General features: G+C 38.6%; 1 protein-coding gene across 1 annotated transcript in view; it reads left to right on the plus strand.

Annotated features, from left to right (window-relative positions):
* The window catches only part of PTPRN2 (protein tyrosine phosphatase receptor type N2), a 493,917-nt gene that overhangs the window by 295,699 nt on the left and 173,752 nt on the right, over positions 1–24,466 (plus strand). The gene's annotated exons all lie outside the window — the stretch shown is intronic.

A 24,466-nucleotide genomic window follows, 5' to 3' on the forward strand; every position in this document is an offset into this window, starting at 1 on the left:
GCAGGAGGGATGAGTCCTGAGACCTTAGGTGGAGGATCTGTTTGATCAAGGTAGGGGCCCACATCGTGTAGACAGCTGCTCTAATTATTGAGCTGCTAGATGAAAGGGGCACTATCATCTTGCCCTTGTCCTTTGAAAAGACCAGGCCTCCTTTGCTTATCTAAAGAAAGGGTTTACCTGTGTGAACTCTAAATGCAAACAAGTGCCTCTGTGAAAGTGAGTCCCTGAACGTGGCAGGGCTGAAGCCATATCCAAGTATCTTCTGTTGGCTAGGCTGGGCAGATCCAGTGAGGTGGTTGCTGTGAACCCTTCAGTCTGGCCTTTTTCTTACCCCAAAGTGCCTAATTCAGAGTTGTGAAAAGCCCTCAGCAGCACGGTGCCTGAGAAGTAGTTGTTGCAGTGACATTGCCAAAATCCCTTGGGTAGCCCAAGAGAAAAAAAAAAAAAGGATATTTAGGGATGGCAAGATGTAGTCCACATGTTGTTAGGTAGCAACTGCAAGGAAATCTGCGTAATCTCAGAGGAAAGCTTTTCATTAATGTAAAATACAAGGTTACTCCTGAGAAACCTTTTCTGAAGTATGTTTAAACTATGCACTTCAAAGCATGCTAGTGTTTCTGTGAGCCCCAGCTTCACAAGAAACTTTCCCATAGATACAAAGGAGGAGAAAATCTCCAAAGTAATATATGAAAATAAGAGGAAAGGCTGTTTGCTCCTTTTGCATGAATGCACCTGACTTTGACACAAGAAAGGAAACAGTAGACAGAAGAAGCTCAAAGCTCCCGGTTACAGCCCTTTTATAGTAATAAAAAATATGGGTTTTAGCCAAAACTAAACTTTCCCCATCAATTCATTCTGCTGTTTTCTTGTTGATGACCTGCCCAGCTTGTATCCCAGAGCATCATACAGGTCAGTGCTTTAAAATGCTGTAGATGTACCCTTCTCAAGATAACTGAGTGCTAACAGTAGGTGGAGATACAATCCAATTGTTCTGTAGTGTTTCCAAACAATCCGAAGCCAGCCTGACTTGCTATTAATTTTAATTAAGCCTTGCAATAAAAACCAACAGAACGGTGAAAAGCATGAGCAAAAATAAATGTATAGGTCATGCCTTTAATTCCTTTTATGCAGTAATCTGATACCTTGTTTTGGCATCGCAGGTGGTATACACAGACCTAAATTTAATCTCTGTTGTTTGTTTTTACTCTCAAAAATCATGTCTTCTGCTTTTCATTTGCCTCAGCAAAAGAAAATTATAATAAAAGGAAGATGGTTCTGAGATCAGTTCAGCCATCAGAATACAAGCCGATTTAAAAAATGTGTCAGCTTATTTTTTTGCATCTTATTTTTTAAAGGAAAAGCAATAGAAAATGCTGACATTCTTTTAATTAAACTTTTACTGTAGCTGGATTTGGAAGGATGTCTCTGATCTACACTTCCTCAAAGCTGAAACAAAACGGTGACTGTCTTTCTTTGTGGGTCTAAATTTTGGAGAATGAAGGGCACAGCCAGTTTTTTGCTTGAGCAGCTACACCCGCTTTGCTCCCAGAGCAGTAGGCAGTGAGTGTTGACAGGGACTAGCAAGAACTTTTAATCATGTTTTTAAAGTGCCCCCATACACGTAAATCTGTAGAAAAAGCAAAATGCCACCCCTGGGAATGATGCCTCTGAAGACTTTATGTCCGTCCATTTTGATTGTAATGGCTGCCCAGGTTTTCAGATTTTTTCGATCTTAATGTTTTAAAATTCACCTTCAATTTACATCCTTTCCACTCACAATCAGTCTAATCCAGATGGATATCAGGGAACAATAGTTTTCTTCTTTTAAAATCAGAATTATATCCTATTTGTGCTATGGCACTGCCTCTCCTTATGGAAGCCTCCAGAAATACGAGACTAGGAAATCCAGCCAGCACTACACTGAGGGGTAGTAGAAAGATTAACGTTGGATTAAGGTGTGGGGAAGCACTTTTCTAGGAATAGTTCTGTTTTCTGAAGGTAGTTGTCATTTTGCTTTGTGCTTTTATACAATTTGTTGTACATAACATTTATCCTGTCCTTTTTTTCGTGCTTATGAAATATCTGATGATAAATACAGCTTGGTTTATCCCTAGATCTCCAGCAGTGTTATTAAGAAGTTCTAACTAGAGGTAAAGATTTAAGGGAAATAAAGAGATTAATTACTAGGCACACAGCAGACTCGGGAATACCTTATGGAGGTACCTGTAAGTCCTGGAAATTATTGATCCTCTCAGTAGCCTCTCCCAATTCATGATTCATTATTCCCATGGAAAAATGGCCAGATATGTCACAAAATATTATACTAAGATGACAAAAAAGGTAGTTAATAGAAAGCTTTTTTTTAAAAAGGCTCTGTCTTTCATATTGTTACTTTGATGGACTCAGGCGAAAACACAAGAACAACAGAAATTCCCAATGAACTTTAGGGAAGATGCAATTACCTCTCATGTGAAATCTATGTCACATATGTTTCACCGGTGTTTTTTAGATCTCACATCTGATAATTGCTACCTCTGGAAAATATCTGCCTTTCAGTGCTGCATATCATATTCATCCTACTTATTGGATTTCTTTCATTAATAATTGCATTAAAATGTCACCCCACTCATGTTCTAAAGCAGCACTCAAAACTTATCAATTACTGAATTTTAATTGCACAATTTTGTTATTTCTTCACTGTATTTAAGTTCTTTGCTTATGCCTGTGAAAACTAGGAGGAAAAAAAAAAATCAAGCATTGAATGAAAGAGCACATGAAGCTTGTGTGTTGATACTTCTGTGTGTCTGCCTTTAATATAACAAACTGAATCCTAAATGAACAAAAAGGAAATGTGAAAAGATAGCCACATCTAGCCAGCACTAGGCTTCTAGAAATTTATGGTATGGTCCACTGTAACCCAAAATCCTAATAATGGGTCACATTACTTCCAGCAACTGTGTATTGTGTATTGCATCATTTGGTAGCACACTTTGATAGCAGAATCCCACGCTTATGCAACCTGCCAGAGGTTCTCATTGCCCCCACAAAGAAGAAAGGAACCTGGTTTCAAGCAAATTCAATTGATCCTTGCTGTCTTATGTGATGACCCATTTTGTAGCATCATGTATATTACTGCAATGTAGCAGATAATGATAATTCATAGAACTTCTCTCGCATCAATACAAACTCAGCTTACCTTAGGCTTTGTCTCCGTAGGAAAGTAGCTTTATAGTCACGTCAATATTTTATAACCATATGTTTGGAACAGCATGAGCCATTTCAGGATCCTTGAGTTCAGTTTTATAGGGTCTCAAGTTTGTTTCAACTTGCAAGCAGGCAAATTCAGCTAAACCAAAAAACATTTAGAAGAGTGTGAGGGTGTTCAACACATAGAATTCTTTAGCTTGATCGCCTCAGTCTAGATCTATGCAACAGACCAGAGAGGTTCAACTTTACTTTCTAGGCAGTCTTACAAAGCCGAGGCTGGGACTCTGCTGGGGGTCCGATCCCACAGCCCCATATGATCCAGTGCAGAGAGCAGTGAGCACCAAACCTGTGTTTGTCATTTTGGTGTGGTTTTTTCTCTCCTTCATTTTTTTTTGCTGATAGCCATCAATAATAGTTTCAGTGTATGCTGCCACTGTGTATCTAGCTGTGCCCTGGGTTGCAGATGTCTTTATAAATTGAAAGATTTCTGACATGATAGACTGTATTTTAACAGTAATTAGAGCATATGGTGACGTAAAGTCTTAGTAGAAACAAATGTATTGCGAAGATTTCAGGCTGCCAGTAATGGAAATCTGACATTTATGCAGTCTCTGTGTTGTTTGAAGCTACTGGCCATTATAGCTGAATTGCTATGTGGCTCTGCTCAGCCATTCTGTTTCCCAGAGGTGTTTCAAAAGCATGAAGCCATTTCTTTTCCTCTTTTTGTTTGCTTGTTTGTAAAGGGCCTAGTGAGTTATGTAGCTTTCCCTGGGAAATAAAAAGACTTGCAAACGTAACACTTATTCCTGCCTGACATTTCAGATCTATGTGTTGGTGGATAAACATTTAGTTACATGGCTATTTTTCTAATGAACTACCTTACTTAAAAATGAACTCTAAAATGCCAGTCTGCCTTAACAGCTATATTATGGTCAAATTCCCTGGTGAAATATGTGTAACTTGCTGACTTCAGTGGGAGCAACATACCTCTGAGGGCAAAATTTGTTTCATGGATTGATTGATTGTCAGATGTTTGGTACTGTGTGCCAGATATTCAAAGGCGCTTAGCTCCCAGCAACTCTTGTAATGAGACCTCTGGCTGAATTTTCGCAGTCTTTTTGTGAATCTCACATACAATGTGTAAATAAAAACAGGCCTGAGTCCTTATGTTCTATGGGAAGTAATTTATTCTCAGGAGCAGTCCCAATGTGTATCTAGATCCTATTGAGATGATTAAGTACTTATTAACATGAGTAAGAGTTACAAATTACAGCATTCTGTTGACTATTTAAAAAATCACGAGGCACAATTTATATTGAAGTCAATAGGCAGAGATAGGAGGAGCAGGAAGTATTCATTAGAGATGTGGACTGCACTGGGGTCCCCGGGAGCCTCTGTTTGTCAAGCTTGAGTTGTGATTTTTAAATGGTATCTTTGGTTTTGTGGGTGCCACTGTACACTTGCAACTAATTGTGCCTGCCCTTTTGAACTGACAAGGTATCCCACTTTCTCTCACCTTTTTCTTGTGGGTGGTAAATCTCACTCGCAGAATTAGAATGCAATTTAAGAATAAATTTAAGAGACAATATTGTTTTCCAAGCAGGTTCTGTTGTCAAAACTGATTTTCTCTCCAGGCTACCCCACTATCAGCAAGACATCTACATTTTCCTTCCTCAGTTTACAGTTTGGGGAATGTACCCCAGGGAACTTGGTACTGTTTTCCAGCTGCCTTTTGGAGTCACAGTTTCTGCCACATTTCATGAGGGAGTCTGAGGAGTGAGAGAACCTATGACTGGAAAGCAAGGTTGTGATCCCCCCACCAAGTGCCAGTGATGCTTTACAAGACTGAGCCCCAAGCCTGAGCTGTCTGCTTCAGATTTAGCCTAAGAACAGTATTCAGGTTCTGAGGTGTGAGCTGCATTTTGAAAATGTTTCCACCTACACTGAACCTGTTTAGCAGTTGTTTAGAGTAGACCTTTTAAATCATAGACATCCATCTATCAGACCTACCACTCAAATTGAATAGCAGGGATTTTTTGACATTTTGGGCTTGTAAATTAACTTACTTGCTTGATGGTGAACTTTTGTGTGTGTGTGTGTCGATAGAAAACAAGCACACATTGATCATTAGTTTCATTTTGAGTCTAGTCACAATCCATTTATCAAATGAGGTGTCACTTGTATGTTGGTTGATGGAGTCATGCAGATTTGTGAGCCAGTCTTACACTGGAAGCAGCTTACATACAAGAGGTTTTTTCCACAGTAGAAGTCATTCACACACTCTTATGAGCAATCTCATTGATAATCTAAGAAAAAACATGGTTCCTTATCTTGAACTAGAGATAATGTAATCAAAGCTTTTGAACATGAAATCTTGGAGCTTGAAAGGTTTGGATTTATTTCAAGAACGTATGCATTTGTACACACATAATTATACAAGGTTCAAGCTAAATACCTTGAATTGAGAAGGCGTCTGACATTTGTGTATCTTTTTATCATGTCATATATGTATATATGTATGTTGTAAAGAAATTCAGAGACCTACAAATCTCATGTCACATAACCACACATCGTATTATAACACTCCCTTGTGAATATGGCTCGGTTTACACCAGGCATAAAGGCTAGAGCTTGTTAAAATCAAAAGAGTATGATAGAAGAGTTGTTAGAAGACTTAAATTAGCCCTTTCTACACATACGGTCAGGGAGAAAGATGCCTAGATCTGGGCAACAGCTGAGCATATTATTTGGGAATTTAAGCATAACAAAAGAGGCCATCATGAAACCTTAGAGAACTAACTTCAAAACAAAATTATTAATAGCCAAGAGGGTAAAAGCTTTAGTGAAATTCGGAATCCAGTTCTAAATAGGATCTCCACTTCAAGAATGAATAATAGATGGAGTCCAACTGTTCTCTGGTTGAGCACAAATTAGTGATTCATTGATTGTAATCAAAAGCAGCTGCTTGTAATCAAAGCATAGGTTTTGATAGGTCATTATCAAATGATATGCTAATTTTCTATGTATATAAAGAGCAGAGATGGAGCTTGTCAAGAAAGGTCTTGATGATGCAAAATACAGATTTTGTGAGAAGTTTACCTTGGCGTTTTCTTTCTTATCTGTCCTTTTTCCCAGTCAGTATTTTCTGTCTCCATAGTTAGTTTGAGTTTTGTGGCAGCTTATTGGAAATGTCACCAACATCTGGGCTGGTGGAGCGCAGCACAATAATGCATTTATAGGAAGAAAGCAGGTCTTAGCCCTTCCTCTTATCGTTATTAACTCACAATGAATACTCCTTTCTATGGACACACATTTGTGAGTCTGAATTTTGTTCAATGCTTAGGTGCGTATTTACAAATTCACCTGTTTAAGTTAAAAGACCCAAGTAAATGGCAATAGCTAGCCAGCAATAGTTAGTGAATGAGAATTACAGCTATCCAGAAACTAAAAATCAGATCACTATTTAAGTGCTTAAATTTTACACACATTTGGAAGTACCTTGTCCTCAGGTCTCATAGTCTCAGTTACCTGGGACAAAGCTCCATGCAAAATCAGTTCCTCTAATGGTATCAAAGATCCCATATTTAATCACAAAACATCTTTAAAGTCCAAAATCTCCATACTTCCACCTTTTGCCTGTTCACCGCTAGCAAGTGATTGTTAGTGTTGGGTAGGCATCTGGTTTTCTCTGAAGCAGCCCTGTGAGCCAGAAGGTCATTCTCTGGGTTTGAGCTTAGGCTGGGGAACTGAAATAGAGATGGGAAGGCCAAAAAGGATAGTTGAAATTGCCTAGTCTGACTTCACAATATAGTAGCCAATTCAGTGGAAATTAGGCCAAGCTCAGCGTATTTCAAAAGGAGACCGTAACTACCGCTTTTTACCATACTTTTCATTTGCCATTGATCCTGGCAATCTGTAGTTATTGTTCACTCCCTAGCTGCTTTTAGGTGCTCGAGAGAAGTTTTCCATATCAATACATAAGGATCTTTCCATTTCAATATAGGCAAGAAAGTAACTTTTTTTAGACTCAAACCTTGCTTCTATTAACCATCCCCTATGTCATTGCTTGACAGTCTTGCTGTGGTTGCTATTTAAATTGATTTGCTACAACTCTGTAACAAAACTGTCAAACTCAGCTAGTGAATACTGGATAAGTATTAGAATAATATGAATATGGTGGCAAACAGTCAGCTCTCAGGCACGCTGTTGCCTCTCAGTCCAGCTCATAAAGTGTGTTGTTTGTAGAAGCACTGGCACCTTGCGACATTGAGTTGAGCTTCTATTTCTGTACCATGATTTTTTGCAACTAGTGTGATTTTTACTTTGGGGATGCTTTCGTTTAAGTATTTCTGATATCAAGACATGACTGCAATGTGATGGCAGAAGAAGAAATTCTGAGTGAAGAGGAAATCCCAGCACCCTTGCACTGAAGTGGATCTACATGGTATATGTCTGACCATGGTGCGTATCTGGACTGGATTTGCAGAATAAATGGTTGAAAGACTGAAGAGGGAACTTTTGTCCTTCCAGTTGTAGAATTTTGCATCCAGGGTGTTGAAAGACCTGTCCCATAGCCACAAAGGGGACCAGTGACTCAAGCATTGGTACTCTCATGTGAGGATCATACCAGCATCCCACATTTCCTACAATAATCCACTGCCCCTTTCCAGCCTCTCTGTGAAAGAATATGGTCACAGATGGTCTTCAGCATCTTCCTAGTGGATAAGCACCTCTCTAGTTCTGTAACTAGTCCCAGTAGTGTAATGAGTATTTCTAGCTTATCCCCAGCTTTTCCCCTGAAAATGTCCCAGGTCTTGGAACCATTCTCACCTGTCAACATGTACTCATAAAGCAAACACAGTTCAGATTGTGCTGTGGTTTCTGAATGGAAAACCGCAGGAAAACAGAGGATTCTTTTCTCACTGATCATGGGTATTGTAAGAAAGAAAGAAAATTAGGACAAAACCAGTTAAAATTGTTGCCATAGCCTAGGTAGGTTGTTGGCTTTTTCCATTTTCCCTTTTAGAAAATGGGGGAGAGTTTTCTTTAGTAAGGCAATTTAAGTTGACTCTTGTGAATGGATTAAAATAATCCACTCACTTATATCAGGTTTGAATTTGGCCCACAATATTTATAAATGTAGATGCGCAGACAACAGTAATGTCACAAAAACAAGAGAAATCTCAAAGAGCTAATTGTCTTTGCTTTTTGCTGAGCATATTCTCTGTCTTCATCAGAAACAGCATGATCTAAAAGACAGTTAATTGTTTATGTTGTTTCTAAGATCTTAGAGATAGATATCAGTATACAATTAATACAGCATTTTTAGAATGTCTGTTGTGTAATTTTTTTTCAGTTTTGTACAGTATGACTGGGGTCAGTCTTAGCTCAATTCAATATTTTATTTCGAAAATGAACCAGTAAACACACAAAAATATTTTTTCATTATATTTTTTTCAAAGTAGAAAAAAAGTTGAATGTAGTTATTCTCTCTTCTTACACTCATCTCCCTTCTATTTCTCACTTCATACTCTCTTATAGCAAGTTAGTGGTCTGATTGTCTAACTATGTGAAAATTAGATGATGTAGTTCCTTCCATCCTGTGCTTCAGAGGTTAATACGGGAAGACGGAACCATGGTTTAGTCAGAACTTTAAATCATTTAAGTCAAAACCAGATTTTGCTATTCCAGAGTCCTGGGGACAGGCAGAGCAAGGCAGAGCATTGGAGAGAAGGGATGAAACCCTTGCTGCTGAGATGTGAGGAAAAGGTATGGACACAGTGGCAATGCTGTACTTCAACCTTTACCCCAGCAGGAGCCACATCCTAAATCTTTTCTTTCTGGATAGCTGTGGCAGCAGCCAGCTTGGATGGTTGGTGCTTTGCCATGGTCAAAGTAGGAAGAAGAACGAAAAGACTTTTACCTCTAGCAGTGGTTGCCTTTGCTGACTGCCTATACGTAAGACAAAAATGTGTACTCCCAAAAAGAATAAAGAAGAAATATAAATTGAATTTAAAATAACAGTACCTTTCTTTCTTACCAAGGTTTTCCTTGAAAACAAGAGAAGATAAATGAAACCATCTCTCTTATTTTTCCAGGCTCAGCCTCAAGCCATTATAATTGCTTGAGTGAAGTGAACAGCAAGCCAAACCAAGCCGTGCATTTTGGCTTCCTGTTCTGCTGACTGATGTATTGTTATCTGAAGTGTTGCATACCTCATTATGGGCAGTTAATAAAGTAGTATTGTGGGCAGCTCTGCAGTGCTCTCAGATCTATGGAGCAGGTTAAAAAGTGGACAAGCACTTAAAGGTTGTGAAGCAGAGAAAATGATCTGCAAAATTCACAGTGAATAGCAAAGCCTGCCTTCCATCACTGTGTTGCCATCCTGTTTTCTGCTCTTAACCACAGCCAAAACAGCCCATTCTCATTTTTCCCTCCATAGATATTCACCTTGGTGCATTTCTTCATTTATATGTGGGAATGTATTTAAATATTGACACTGGGATCACAAGGCTAAAATGTCATTTTCTAGGTGAAAATGCCTTTGTAATGAGCAGGGGAAATTAAAATTTGCACCTAACCTCATAGAAGGAGTAAAATATTTCTTATCAAATTAGAATTTGGTAACAAGTATGCTACGGAACACAGCATTTCTTCTTGTTAGTGAGGCTGTGGATGGAAAATAAATCAAAATTTTAAAAGTTTTCACACAAGACTTCAAATAAAGGGATTTCATGTAAAGGTTGCAGCACAAAATTCAGAGCTTTCCACATCTTAAAATGTTCTCAGAAAGTACAACCAACAAATAAGCCAAGAGAATTTTGGTTCATAAGGTCCCATGTCTACTGCTGTTATGGACACGACAATTACCAGAAGACTAGTAGCATGCCAGGGTGTGCTGGAAGATGTTGATTTTGCCTCCTCGACCACTTCAGTTATAACCTTTCCTCTCTGTGTGTAATATGCTTTTACACCTTCTGCATGAAGGTGCAGAAGGGGACAGTAACACTCCTGCAACAGATCTGAGAAGGACTTAGATGCTCACAGCCTCTCCATCCCCACACATCACAGTGGCCCTCTCTGTAGGCTTTGACATTCTCTGCCAGTGGAAAGCACGCACTCTCACCAGTGCTAATTTTTACTGCAGTCCCTTTGAGGAGCACATTTGCCCCTCTTACACATACAGGCACACTCACCAAGCAGTAAGCTCCAACAAGTCCAGACATTTTCAGACTTTGGACCACCAAAACCTGTCTAAAAGAAGCAAGTTCTTACATGCTATGAGCAATCCAAATCTTTGAAACTTCAAAGAATTTGTAGTTCCCCAAAAATGTTTTAGGGATCCAGGTTGAAAAGTTTGAAGCCACCAGTTGGATCCAGAAACTTACAATGGGCAAAAGGGATACTGGAACAAAAGAGGACGATTTGTGAAACAAATATATAAAAAAGCTCTCAGCCATTGCTTTATTTACAGGAATATGAGGCTTAGCTAACAATTTTACTTCTTGTTTGTCCCACAGGCCTCCTTTATGGAGCAAAAAATGGATAAGGCATAGGCAATCAGTTACACAGAACTAGATTAAAGTTGTTGACAAAAAATCATAATGTGCATTTGATTATTCAGCTTCAGTGAAACAAATATTCGAGCAGCATTCAGGTTTTCATTGTTTTTATGACCAGTATGTTTGCTGCCATGAACTCAATCACAGCACAATAGGAGGTGAGACTAAATGGTTTGACACATAACAAGTAATCATGATAAAAGAATTGACACTACACAGTGCAGAGGCTGTTATATTTTTAAATGCAAAATTAATTTCAAGATTGATTGAAGTCTTCTCCTTTCTTCTAGAAATGGAATTAGCGTATTATTTTGGGCCTTCTGCAGCTCTTTGTCTAGTATATGGCATCTGCAGTGAGTTCAGCGGTGTTTAAAAATGCATTTAGATTTGAGCTTTAGAATAACCTTTGGAAGTACTTTTCCCCCTTGAAACTTCACAATGAATACGATACGGGAGGTGGAGGAGGAAAAGGGGGAGGAGTTGGCATTAGAGCTTCCGAGGATACTGAAGGATTCTGTTTATCAAAGCCCAGGTAAATTGCTGGAGATTTAGCACACCGCTCCTGCCATTTGTCTGAACATGACCTTGAGAGGACACCTTCCTTCTGGTTTGAGGGGGGTAATTTTGTTTCATGCACTTGTCAATCTTGTGGCTGTTTCTGCAAAAGCAAGCAAGCGTGATGGAGGAAATGTATGACAGTGCTGAGAGTTGGCCCACAAAAGTGTAAGGGTTGATTATTAATTAAGCTGAAACTGCATCCAAAGCTGCAATGCTACAGTGCAAAATTATTTGTGTTGGTTTTGTGGGGGGTTATGTTTGCTGGGATAGCACAGTTCAGATCTTATACACAGGGTTATTCACAAACAAAAACAATCATCTATGTATGGCAGTCCACGCTTTTTTTGCAAGTCTTCTTGCTAAAGTCTCTGATGAATCCACACTTGCTGGAGGGCTGTGTTGGAACAGATCTGTGTTAATCAAGATGATTTTTTTGGCTCTTGGGTATTCCTATGGTCTTAACTAAATCAGACTTGTAGGACACTCCTAATTGCTTCACTAGCTTCAATGTGCAGCCACAAATGAAAATGGTCTGCTCTAATTCCTATGTTGAATATCAACAAGTTGTGAAGTGTTTGTGTGAGAGAGCGAGCTGGCGTTATCTGGATGGTTGGTGCTGGCAGGAGATTAGCTTGAGGCTGCAGGGGCACAGCAACAAGGGAAGTTTCCCCGTCATTGTCTTTGGTATGCTAATGCTCTTGTTCATTACATTAACACTAGCATTGCAATTAAAAATAAGAAGAAAGAGAGTAGCAATAAATAGTTCTGTGTTTAAAATACTGAATTATTATACATCCTAAATCTGCTAACCCTTATCAGTGAAAACTGAGATTAGCCAAAATCTGCTAACATTTACTCATGCTGGGAGAACAATTTCTCTGGATTTCAATAATTTTCCCAAATTGGATATAGTTCTTTATACTTCAGTTGGACTGTAACAGGGCTACACGGAGAATGAAGATCCTACACTTCAATGATATGACTGACAGATGTTATTCTTTAAGGTCTATTTGGCTTAATTTTACCACAAGTCCTGAGAAATGAGGAATGGGAAAGTGGAAGGCATGCTCTGGGCATCTTAGGAAACCACCAGCTTCCCATTACCTCCTTCTGTCACAGGGTCAGCTTCCCATTACCTCCTTCTGTCACAGGGTACCACCCACTCAGAGGAACTGGCAGAAGGAGATGTGCGCCCACATCTCTCCAGTGCAAAGCCAGAGGATTGGTATGAACCACTGCTTCTGGGCATTAAACTTTTGAATTTAGCACTGAAGCAGCTGAGGTGCAGACACATTTCTTTCTGCCACTTCTGTCACAGACAGGTAACCTCAGCAGGAGGGCAGAAGAGACCCCTGGCAAGAGTTACATCTTCACCCCTTCAACAAAATTTCCCTCACTTTTCGTATCACCCAGTTTAGCAGTGAAAAAATGACTGTCAGGGCTACACCCTTATTGCAAGGAGTACTTAAGATTCTTGTAGGGGTGATGCACAGCCGAGTGTGGCTTCTTCAGATGACTTCCAGTTTGCCAGGAAGCAGGATGTGGATGCAGAGATACTTACTGCAGGTGTGTTGGGAAGTGAGCTGAGATCCCAGCCAGGCACTGCTGGATTTTTTACCCCAAAAAAACCCCAAACCCTATATTTAAAATAAAATAAAATAAATGCAGTTATAAAACAGCCTGAAATTTACTGTCCAAGCTCAGTAAAACCCTAGAATTAATACTTGGGTTTAAGCACCACATGTGGTACACTTTATGGGACTAGTCAAAAATTTTCCTTATAAATTGTTTTAAAAGATGTTTTTAAAAGATTTATAATGGAAGACAGTCAATTTCAAGGAATTATTTGAATCCAAGGTTTTTTTAAAAATCAGCTTTGAAATGTTGAGATGCACACTTGGACATGTTTTCATAACTGCACTACTATCTTTTTCTGAAATTCTGAAAGTCTATTTTAGAACTTTAAAATTCAAAAAATGACAATGAATCATTGTAAATTATTTAAATAAAATGTTTACAATGATGCAAATAATTTATTAACATTTGCTATAGGGTAAAATTCAGATTGTTTTGTTTGATCCAATGAATACAATTCAATTTTTGAAATCCCTTAACTTTTCACAAGGCAAGAAAGACTGTTCCCAGCTCAGCTCTGCTGTTTTGTGTGTGATATAGCAAAGAATCAAGTACTGAAAAGAGTTAAAACAATTTAGGGCTCTATCTTCTTCCTTACTAATGGCATCTTCACTGCAAATCAAGCCTGAACTCCATGCAAGTCCCAGTCCCCCTACTCCTAAATTTTCTTTGGAAATTCAGTAACGCCAAAGTGAAATCTGTACCTTTCTAACCATTTTAATGGGAGCAGTATTTTACCCTAACTAACTGGGCCAGTGAGGCATTGACATAATCAGTAGCTTATGCTTAGTTCAGCAATAATAATTTCAATTATATATGCATAATTCTTTTGTATTCATAAAGACAGCTCTAAGCCTTTAAAATCAGGCAATCTGTATTTACTAGTTTGAAGCTATTTCAATTTTATCTTTTACTTTTGAATTATTTTTATACAATTATCTCTTCCCATGAAAATTCTTTTCTGTGTTCATTGAACATTGAAGAACAATGTTTCCATTTGAAAAGTCTTAGCATTCCAGATTAAAATAGATGCATTAATTACTGTTTTTTCCCAAAATTAATTTCATCTAACTGCCTCTATATAGGTCTCTGCCTGTATTGTACCACTTAGATTTAATCATAAGGGATAAATAAAAAGAAAAGACTCAAGACATTTAATGCACAGGGAGAAATGGCAGCACCATCTATCATTACCGTTGCCTAAAACTCCCAGAACAAGATTGTCTTTGCATTTTTCTACAAACAATCCTTAAATTTTTCACCATAAACTCTTCCCTACAAAGAGTTTTTTAGGCTGACTTTCATCAATCTGGATGGGTGACCATAGAATCATAGAACAGCCTGGGTCAGAAGGGATCTTGAAAGACCATCTGGTCCAACCTTTAATGAGAAAGGGAACCTAGATGACATTATCTGGCACATTGCCCAACTGCATACTGAAAACCTCCGGTGACGGGGATTCCACAATGTCCCTGGGAAAGTTGTTCCAGTGAATGATTGTTCTTGCTGTAAAAAATTTCTTTCTTATATGGAGATGAAACTTCTCCCCCTGTAATTTGTACCCGTTGCTGCTTGTCTTCTCCATGTAGCCCCTTGTGAAGAGAGACTCTGTCTTCTTTGTAGCTGCCCTTAGTATTCCACAGGGATGGAATACCATGATGAGGTGCCCCCTGAGTCTTCTCTTCTCCAGGGAGAAAAGACCTATCTCCTTCAGTCTTTCCTCATAGGGCAGGTTCTCTGGCCTTTTGATCATTTTTGTGGCCCTCCTTTAGACCATCTCCAGTCTGTCCGTGTCTTTCTTGAATTGTGGGGACCAGAACTGGACACAGTACTCCAGGTGTAGCCTGTGAAGTGCAGAGTAGAGTGGGATGACCGTGTCTCTATCTCTGTTAGTAATGCCTCTGCAGATGCAGTCCAGGATCCGATTTGCCTTTGTTGCTGCAGTGGTGCCCTGCTGATTCCTGTTCAGTTGTCCATCAGGACCTCCAGGTCCCCTTCAGCAAGGCTCTCCCCAGCCATACACAGATCCTCGCCTGTGCTGGGGTCTTTGGTTATTTCACCCCAAGAGCAGGACTTTGCACTTGTCTTTGTTAAACTTCATGTTGCTCTTGCTTGCCCACTCTTCCAGCCTGCCCAGGTCTCTCTGCAAGACCCCGTCTGATGTGGTCACCTCACCACCTGGTTTGGTGTCATCAGCAAACTTGGTGAGGGTGCTTTCAATCCCATCATCCAAATCATTTATGAAGATGTTGAACAGCATGGGGCCCAATATTGATCCCTGGGGGACCCCACTTGTGACAGGCTGATACTTTCCAAGAATGCAATTAACTGGGTAGGTTGTAGAAAAGTTACCACAGCTGAGCAAACTGAAGCCATGTTCAGCTCCTTCACAGCAGTCATTCCCTTAAGTACTTTAACTTCATGGATAATGCAGGTTACCTTCTCTCACTTTGTCCTAAAGGCTTAGGGCAAAAACTAAATAGTGAAGATAAAATATTCAGCAGTCACTTATTCAGGGAGCACCAGCTGAGGACTTTGTGAAAAAGTGGTTTGTGATCACGTAATTAATGACAGTAGCAAAATACATATTCATGAGCTAGATGGATTCTGGTATTTCCTAATTTTTGAGTGCTTGTCACTGTAATCTTAATATTTAAAACATTTCTTCTGAGTGTGTAGCACAACAGTCAGGGTAGGCAACAGAAGGCACAACTGACTCCCAAACCTGCTCCTTCTAAGAGCCTTCCCTGGCTTCTGGGCACTGAGTAACAGCCAAAAGTGCCTTTTTGTCTCTTCAACGGGGAAGTCAGTCCCTGGGGACTATCCTTTCTGACGAAAGGCAAAGGGAAGAGGTTTGTGGGTTTTTTACCCCATGATCCAATTCACAGAAAGAGTTGGGTCTCCTTCTACTTCCATGCAAGTCATCTTACACATATAGGTGATGTTAAGAATTCAGAAATTAGAATTGAAAAGGACCATCTAAAGCCTTTCAAAACTGTCACCAGATTTATTTTAATTAATAAGCTGAATGGCTCTAAATAGCTAATAAAGGTCTTCTCAGATCTTAATCACTCCAACTCCCTTTATTCAGGTTTGCATATTCTCTCCACAATGGTCTGTTCAGATGTAGAAAGAGGCAAAGTACTGGAAACAGAAAACATGCAAATAAAATTCCTGCACGTCCTTCAGAAACTGTCTGTGCAGCCTGTAATTTCTAGGGCAAAGGTTTGATGTCTGATGCTTCAAGTGAAGTTTGAAACTGAAACAATCCCTGGCTCCTGTGGAGAAGAAAATGTGTCGAGGAAGTTTGTCCTTTTTAATCAGAGCACCTAAGAAAAAGTGTTACATCTAAAATGTAGGTTTTGTCAGAACAGGCTTCTATAAAAATCCAAGCCAGAGAAATGTTTCTGTGTTTTTTTAATAAGATTTACATTGGAAAATAAGTTTTTAGAGGACTCTTTCTCAATGCTACCAACCTAGACAGAGCATTAAAGGAACAAGGAAGCAAGATGGCTTAGATTCGACTAAATAAAAAATATGACAGTTTAACTTCTTAGCTGAAGAGAAATGTAGAAATACAATAAGTACCAAAATAATTATGTTTAAAGTATTCTTATAAAAATACTATGTTATTAAATAGTTTTGTTACATTTTACTTAGAAGCAAGGACTGCCCTAGTTGCTGTCATTGTTTGTTACAGCACTTTCAACATCTCCATTCCTCTATAAGACTATAGAAAAGAGGTTCAGGAAAAATTTTCAATAATTCCTAGAGGCAGGTCTCTAAACAGAGCACCCACCTTCAAGTTCCTGTTGTATCACTGGTTCGTTATGTTGAAATAAACATTGCAAGGGCTTTTTCAGTGGATTAAATGTTTTTAAGCAAGGATTATTTCAAGGTAATATCTTGTAATGTATATTAGGGCTTTCACATGCAGATGTGCTTGTGAGTGCACGTGTGTGTGAGTAAATACATATATAAAGTCTTCTGGGAAGACAGAATCTCATTACCACTCTTAAATCCTAGAGAGAGGAGCACATACCAGTGTTACAAATTTCTCTAAAAGGAGAGCATATACAGTATTGTACCAACCTCTACAAAAAAAAGGTGTTAAGATCAGGGGCAGCAGCCATGAAAGTAGAAGTGAACATTTCCATCAGATCCATTAAATGTCAGCTATGGCTGTCCCTAAGACAATATTATGCATTGATTGTATCATTTGTAAAAGTTTGGAAAGTGTATGACATTATATAGAAACATACAAAAAAAAAAAAAAAGAATTAAAAAAAAAAAAATTCTTACCTGTGTTTGAGCTTCCTTGAACTCATGGCTGCAGAGAGTTAGTAATTGTGTCAACAGTTTAATTATTTGATGTCTAAAGTTTGGCAATTACACTTTGTATTTGAGTTTCAAATATCCTCTAAAAATCAACTGATTTATTTAAGTGCTTCGATGTGAACTTAGCCCAATTTCTGTTACTCCTGCTGGAATACATTGGCTAGCATTCTGCAAAAGTTTGTCTCAGAATTAATAGGCACATGCAAACACATATTTTGATCTGCTCAGTTTTTGTGTTCCTGCTTCTTTTAATAGGTACTCAAACATCACATATAACCTTTTGTCCATCTCCTTCTCCACAGGGCTATATTTATAAATGGTTTCACCTTTAATATGGCCCTGCTTTCCTATTTTAGAGAACAGAAATGACTTATCAGCCTGGTAGCAGATCCTTATTTTGTCTGCCTCCCACAATCCATCAGGAGAGGGTTAAGAAAAGGACCAGTTATCTCATAGCAGTCAAATTCTTTGTACATCATTGAGTTTTACATTGAACATCTCTCTGTGCTGTCAGCTGCAGAGAAAGAAGATTACACTGTGTGTCTGCTACATGAATACCCTGTAAATACTACTTCAGTGCAAAAGGCAGATTTCTAATCAGCTATGAAATAAACAGAAACTACTAGTCATTTTAGCATTCAAATAGTCAAATTTGGTTGCTTTAATGCACAACAGCAATTTACTTAATGTATTAACAGACGTTTAATAGCACAACAGCCAAAATAGCCAAAGGAGTAAAACGAACCCCACAAATAAGAGAGGTTATGAAAATATTTATCAGGAGTAGTCCTACATACTGAGCTACTCATCAGCATTTACAGTGCAACCAATTCTTTTTGAATCTATAAATTATTTTGAATCACTGATCCCCAAGTTGGAGGGCAATAAGGATAGTAGAGATGGGGAGATGAAAGATTGTTTGGTTTGTTTGTTTCCAAGACAGCCTTAAACACCATCTTTCCAGGCACCACTGAATACAGTTGAAACAAAAGCTTTTACTTTGCTAGGAAACACTGCATAAGGGGAAAAGTGAAGATATAGTTTAGATTTGACATTTTTAAAACATCAGTTTGCGCCTTTGTAAGCATCCACATGTTGTAGATCAGCTGTTTATGGAAATGGCAATGGGGGGGGGGGGTGCAAGCAGTAACCAGTCTTAAAGGTATCTTGTCACCTAAAGCATGTCTTTGTAAAGGAATACATAAGGGTCTAGTACATTCTAGAGGAGAAAAGATCTGAATTAGAGCAGTGAAGTTTGCATGTAGGATGTTTTTGTATCTTTTGAGAAATGACAGGGATCTTTATGAAGTGACGCAAGACTTGCAAAATCACAGCAAATGTGCGGATTGCTCATTCTGCTGCTGGTAGGGATCATAATAGTATAGCCTGCATGGGGCTCTGTTTTCACAGTCAGACACAGAAACAAATCCAAACTTCATAATTAGGGCATAACCCAAATCCCAGGCTTTTAAAAAACTCTATTTAACTCTGCTGTTCATCATGTTTCCCTAAGGACTCAATACTGACCAATAGCTGAAATTTGAATGCTGGCCATAGGGGGCTTTTAGAAATAATGGCCCTTGTAAAGTCCATAGTGCAGCAAGCAACCTTGCTACTTGTAGATTTACTGCTTCAGAGAATCCTACATTTAGGAGCCCCTTTCTTGTGGCACTGGTAAGCATTATTTTTTAAAAATTGGTGTAGACCCTTAATAAGGTACTATAAAGAGACTGTTTTAAACTTCACAAAGAAAACACCAGCTTTTATACAAAATGATCAGGTTTTGCAAGTGATATGACAAGATATAGCAGAGAGACAGTCATCATGATGGTTTTATGTCGTGTCAGTCTAATGCAAAGAAAATTCTGCATGTCGGTAGCTATTATTTGACAGTTTTTTGTTATTTCTTTTATTTGCATTCCAAGACAAGGGGAGGCTTTAAACTTTTTAGTGTTTTGGTTGCCTCCATTTCTTATGCAACACTGGAAGCATTGAAAGGGTCTGCTTACAAAAAGGAATGTTATCCCACCTAGGGAATGCAGTGCTCTATTGGTGCACAGGGATTTTCGACCACTTCCCAGTTCTGTGACTGGCCTGCTTGTGACCACAGGTTAGCTGCACGGTGGCTGCATCCTTGGTGCAAACAATAGGTCTAGGTCAGTGTCTTTAAATTAAATGGGTGGAAAATGCAGCTTAGTTATTGTGGCTTAATTTCTGATCCACAATCTTTAAAAAATGCAAACTTGCAAATGCCAGGGACTGACAAAAATTGATATTTTTCTTAGTTATCCAGTTTCTCCTACTGCTGTCAGTTTGAATTCTACACATAATTTAAAACTGAGCATGTCATTTTATTCCAGCGTAGCCTATAAGGAAAAGAAACGGCTTTGAACTCTTAACCAGGACATTTTAAGAAGGAAAGAGGGAAAAAATACTTCGTTCTTGAAATCTGGCATCCTTAATTTTTTGTCTGAGCTTTGAATTACTGTTGTTGGCGGGTTTTATTTCTCCTTTAATGAAAGTATTGGGGGGGGGGGGGGGGGGGAAGAATCCTTTCTAGTATGTGACACAAAAGAAATAATAAGTGAAACTGAAAATAGCTGGAAGAAATAAAAACTCTTTTGGTCTTAGCTTTCTCTTGCTTCAGTTTTCCATCAGTGTAACTCTAGCCCAGCCTGAGCAATGGCTGTCACATTAGAATTAGCTTTTCCTAAATGCATTTGTGAAAACACTTGTTTCTTCAACTAGTATAAAATCAAGCTACACTATTTTCTTCTACACCTCTTCATTTGTTTTCTTCTAGACCTATTTGTTAGAGACTGAGGTCCTAGATTTGCTAATCAAACATTCTCTCAGACACAGATACACAGTGACTGGATCCAATAAAGGTCAGCGTTTTCATGTGAAAATAACTTACAATTTAGACACATTTGCAATTACTTTTTTTATTTTCAGGGTAATAAAATGCATATATTTTAAATAATTCTTAACCTCTGATTATGTGACTGACTTTGCAATGTACATTGGCTCCAGGCTTGGAGTCAGTTGCAGATCTGTAGACTTGCTTTGTATTTTCAAAACAGTAAGCACCCCATTTCCCACAGTAGCATATAGGAACACTAGCTCCTCAGCTTTGCTCTGTTCAACCACAGATAAGCAAGTCATTCCAACTTAAACTAATAAGAACTTGAATTGTTGCCAAAAGATGTGTTAAAAGTACAATAGCAAGTCTAAAAATCAAAATATATCATTCACTCCCTCTGGAATGGATTCCTGATGCTCAAAGGCTTCATTTCAATCCCAAAGTAAATATGAGCAACTTTGAATAGCTGTGTACCATCTTTTGAAGTTATTTTTATTTAAAAAAAAAAAGAAGAAAATTTTTCTTACTATGCTGTATCCTCAAATCTTATTAATCAATAAAGCCTTAAAGTGGCAAGTCAGTCACATCCTCCCGCTAGGGTAAATGATGGTTTAAACCCTTTCTAAAAATTGCTTCCTTTTTTCCTCTCTTCTCCATCATAACATTTGTTTTGTTATAGGCTGCAAATGTGCTTTTCTGACTGCACTTTGTCACCCACAGATTCCACTGCACAGTGGGTGGAGAGCTGGGGATTTGTGTTCTGTTTTCATGCAGAGCTGTGCATTAAAAAATGTGCTGCTGCTGTATTGTGAGCGGAACATCTTACCAAAACAGATTAATGATAGACTTTCCAAGTTAATAAAACTAAATAAACCAACTTGACTACTTTCTATTCAGAAAATAAGAATACAAAGAGAAAAGAGGAAAAACAAAGCAAAAAGCTTAAATCTATGATGATTCCTGTGCATGTATATTTGGTTGTGGTTCCATTTATAATAAACTTAAGTCTAGTTCTTTAATGAGGAGACAAGAGGCATCAATGGTGCCCCTTGTTATTAGTTCAACTTTTCATTATGAGTAATTCTGACCTGTATAATGAAATCAGATTATGTGTGCAAAATGAAGCAATGCTATACTGAAATGCAGTGTGAAGGTCAAATGTGGATTTTGTAGCTGTGGGAGAGTAAGAGACAACTCATTTTTTAATACACCAAGCAAAACATTTCTGATTCTGAAATATAATTCAAGAGGGAGATAAAAGGAACAAGAAAAGAGAGGTGGGCCTTGAACACCCAAAAAGAGAACAAGGAATTGGAAAATATCGTTTCCTAAGGCAACCTCTGACACAGAGGTTGATTTCAGTCACTAACTCTCCTTCTTCTGTTTTGTTTTGTGTACAAAGGGAATTACAATACTCATCAAGGGTCTGGGTCAGGCCCCTAGAGTTGTGAATGAAAACATATCCACTGCCTGTAGTAGTAGCTCACCATTCAGTGCTTCCAGAGATTCATGCTTATTTATAAGCAGATTGCTCCAGGATTAATTTTTATTATTTAGAGGTGAAAAATGTCATACTGATGCTCAGGAAGTGAATTATATGACAATATTTGCTCTGCATTTAAATGTTTAAATCCTGTGTGGCGCACTTTAACTGAAATGTAGACATTCTGAGAATGATTATGGCATCAATCAAATACCATCAATGTGATTGGTATGGGTTTAATACATTTAAAAGTTTTGTGAGTTTCTTTTTTCTTTCTTTTCCAAAATTTGAATTTTGCAAAAGGTCAAGAAATATTGAAAACCCTCTGATTTTAGTATTGTAGAATGTAACTGAAAATAACAAAGATGATAAAGATCAAAAGATATTTCTAAATAATTATATCAGGATGGAAATGTTTCCAATATGCACGTGTTACCAAGAATTATCTAGCTTGCTGTAGCAAATACTCACCTTCTGTGAAACTGATGCTTTCACTCAAAAAAAATCCCAACCTAAATGCACTCACAATAAAGACGGCAGGTATGTTTAAATTTAAAGAAAATAATTAGATAGTTTAGAAATAATTCCAAAAGGATGGAACAAGCAACATACGAACTGGAAACTCTGAGTCTACAGACCATGAGGAACAAGGTTTCAGTTACAAATCTATATCCGGGACTGTCCTTTGGTTATAAACCCCAGGAAAGGTCAATCCCCATTTTGATCTTTGAATGAGAAAAACAAGCCGTATCCCTCTGCCAGCTCAGGCTTTGCTTCGATTCACCCTCTCTGGCCACAGCTGCCTTCACTTTGGAAAGGTCTATAGGGCTGCCACTCCTCCTCCAAGTACTACTCATTACAGGCATATGTTGGGGTACCCCAGTCTCAGTGGAAGAATACATCTTCCATGTACGCCCCACAAACTTGTTAAACTGACACTGACTTTCAGTGTTGAATTAGTGTTTGTCTCTCTAGCTTGCATATTAGATTAGGTTTGTGAGCAACTGTGAGGTCTTTAGGTGACAGGAAATACATAAAAGTGAGTTTGTTTGTGCGGATAAGCAGAATAGATCCTAAAAATGGTTTCACGCAATCCTACACAATTTCATGTGTTAATATGAAGAACTTGTAAGTTGTCAGCACTAACAAAATAATTTGCTAGGCTGCTTCTTTAGGACAACTATGTATTAAAGAGATACTCATTTTTGCTCTATAATTACAAGCCTATGTAAAGAAGCATCTGTGTCACTAGATATCACTGCAGGTGACATTTCACTGTTGAAATTCTCAGTTTAAAAGGGTGCTTCAGTTTTTAATCTTAAGCAAGATCAAAACTAAAAAAACGCAGTAGAGAAATGATTACTACTGTTGATCGTGTTTCAGTCCCCAAGGTAAATCAAAATGTAGTTTACTAGGGAAAGATGAATATCATGGATTTAAGGGTATTGAGAACTTTGCCAATGATTTAATTACATTATGGGAGTTGCATGTAAATCTTCAGGAAACAGTGGGAGAAGAGGAGCATAGGCCACTCCATTTCATGTGGCTTATACTTCTCCATGAGGGAACGCTGGTTTCCAGCAAAGACTTCATTTATGCAAAAGTTTGCTTTTGCTTGACTTGAGCCTGTCAGTTTGGTCTGAAATGGAAGACTCTTTATCAGAATGTCTGATTAATTGTATATCATAATGTCTGATTCATCTGTTGACTTCAATTAGCTGTCCCTTATCCAAGTTTATCCAAAACTGAACAGCAACTTCTTGGGCAACTAATCCTTTACTACGTTATCACAAAATGAAACATTGGTAAAGAAAGGATCTGAAGTTGATCTGACCCTAGCAAATGTATAATTAGCTAGTTTATTTGTTTGCAGGCTATACATCTCATGGTTGTATGCTTTACTAAAAAGAGACGAATTGCAAGCCAGAGTGCTTCCTCTCAGCTCTAATCTCTCAAAGGAAGGAGACTTTTTCTTTACCTTTCTCCTGGCAGAACTGAGGACACCAAAGTGTGTGAAAGAATGTGTGAGAGAGCCTTTCGGTGAAGCATGCAGAGGCTAGGGACTGCAAATAGGAGCCCGCACTGCAAGGGCAGAGAAGGAGAGACGCTTGGCAAGAGCAGGAGGCCTGCCTGCCACAGGAGCAGCCAGCCTACAGATACTTTCCCATGTGTCCAGAGGTAAGCGCCAGGGTTGATTTGACCCAGTAAGGCACTGAAAGTCACCCTTTCCAGAAATTGTAGTTTCACCATTGCTAGGTTTTCACTATATAATGAGTAGTTATTGCATTCAGGTTCAGTATTTTGTGCTGTCATAGAAATTAGTTTTGAAAAAAGAGAACCTTTTGGTGTCTCTGCTCATCTCAGTGAAAAGGTAGTCCCTTTCCTCACAAGGCTCTGGCTACCCGGGTGTCTCACAGCATTTGCCTTCAGGGTGAAGTTATAATTCAAAGCTACCTAGCTCAGAGGTGCAAAAGCCTTCCTCTTGCAGCAACAGGGGACAAGCTAGCTCTGGGCAGCCTCATTCATGTATTGTCTTGTTGACCTTACTTCTAGTTCTACATCCCAGATGTTGGGCTGGTTGTGTGAATGGTTATGTGAGGGAGGGTCCAGCCTGGAAGGGCACAGGGAAGTCACAGGGTTTTAAACCCTGGTCTATAGTTGAGGAACAGCAGATATAGTGAGTTAGAGGTTGATTCCTCGTCTTTGAGAGCCAGGTGGTGCGTGCTGGAGCTGACTCTGAACCTAACATGGTGCTAGGCTTTCTCAATTGTGATGGAATGCATACGTATTTAGTACTGTGATTGTTTCTTTTACAAGAAC

This window comes from Leptosomus discolor, chromosome 6, assembly GCF_034619465.1.
Source record: "Leptosomus discolor isolate bLepDis1 chromosome 6, bLepDis1.hap2, whole genome shotgun sequence".
In the NCBI taxonomy this organism is placed as follows: domain Eukaryota; kingdom Metazoa; phylum Chordata; class Aves; order Leptosomiformes; family Leptosomidae; genus Leptosomus; species Leptosomus discolor.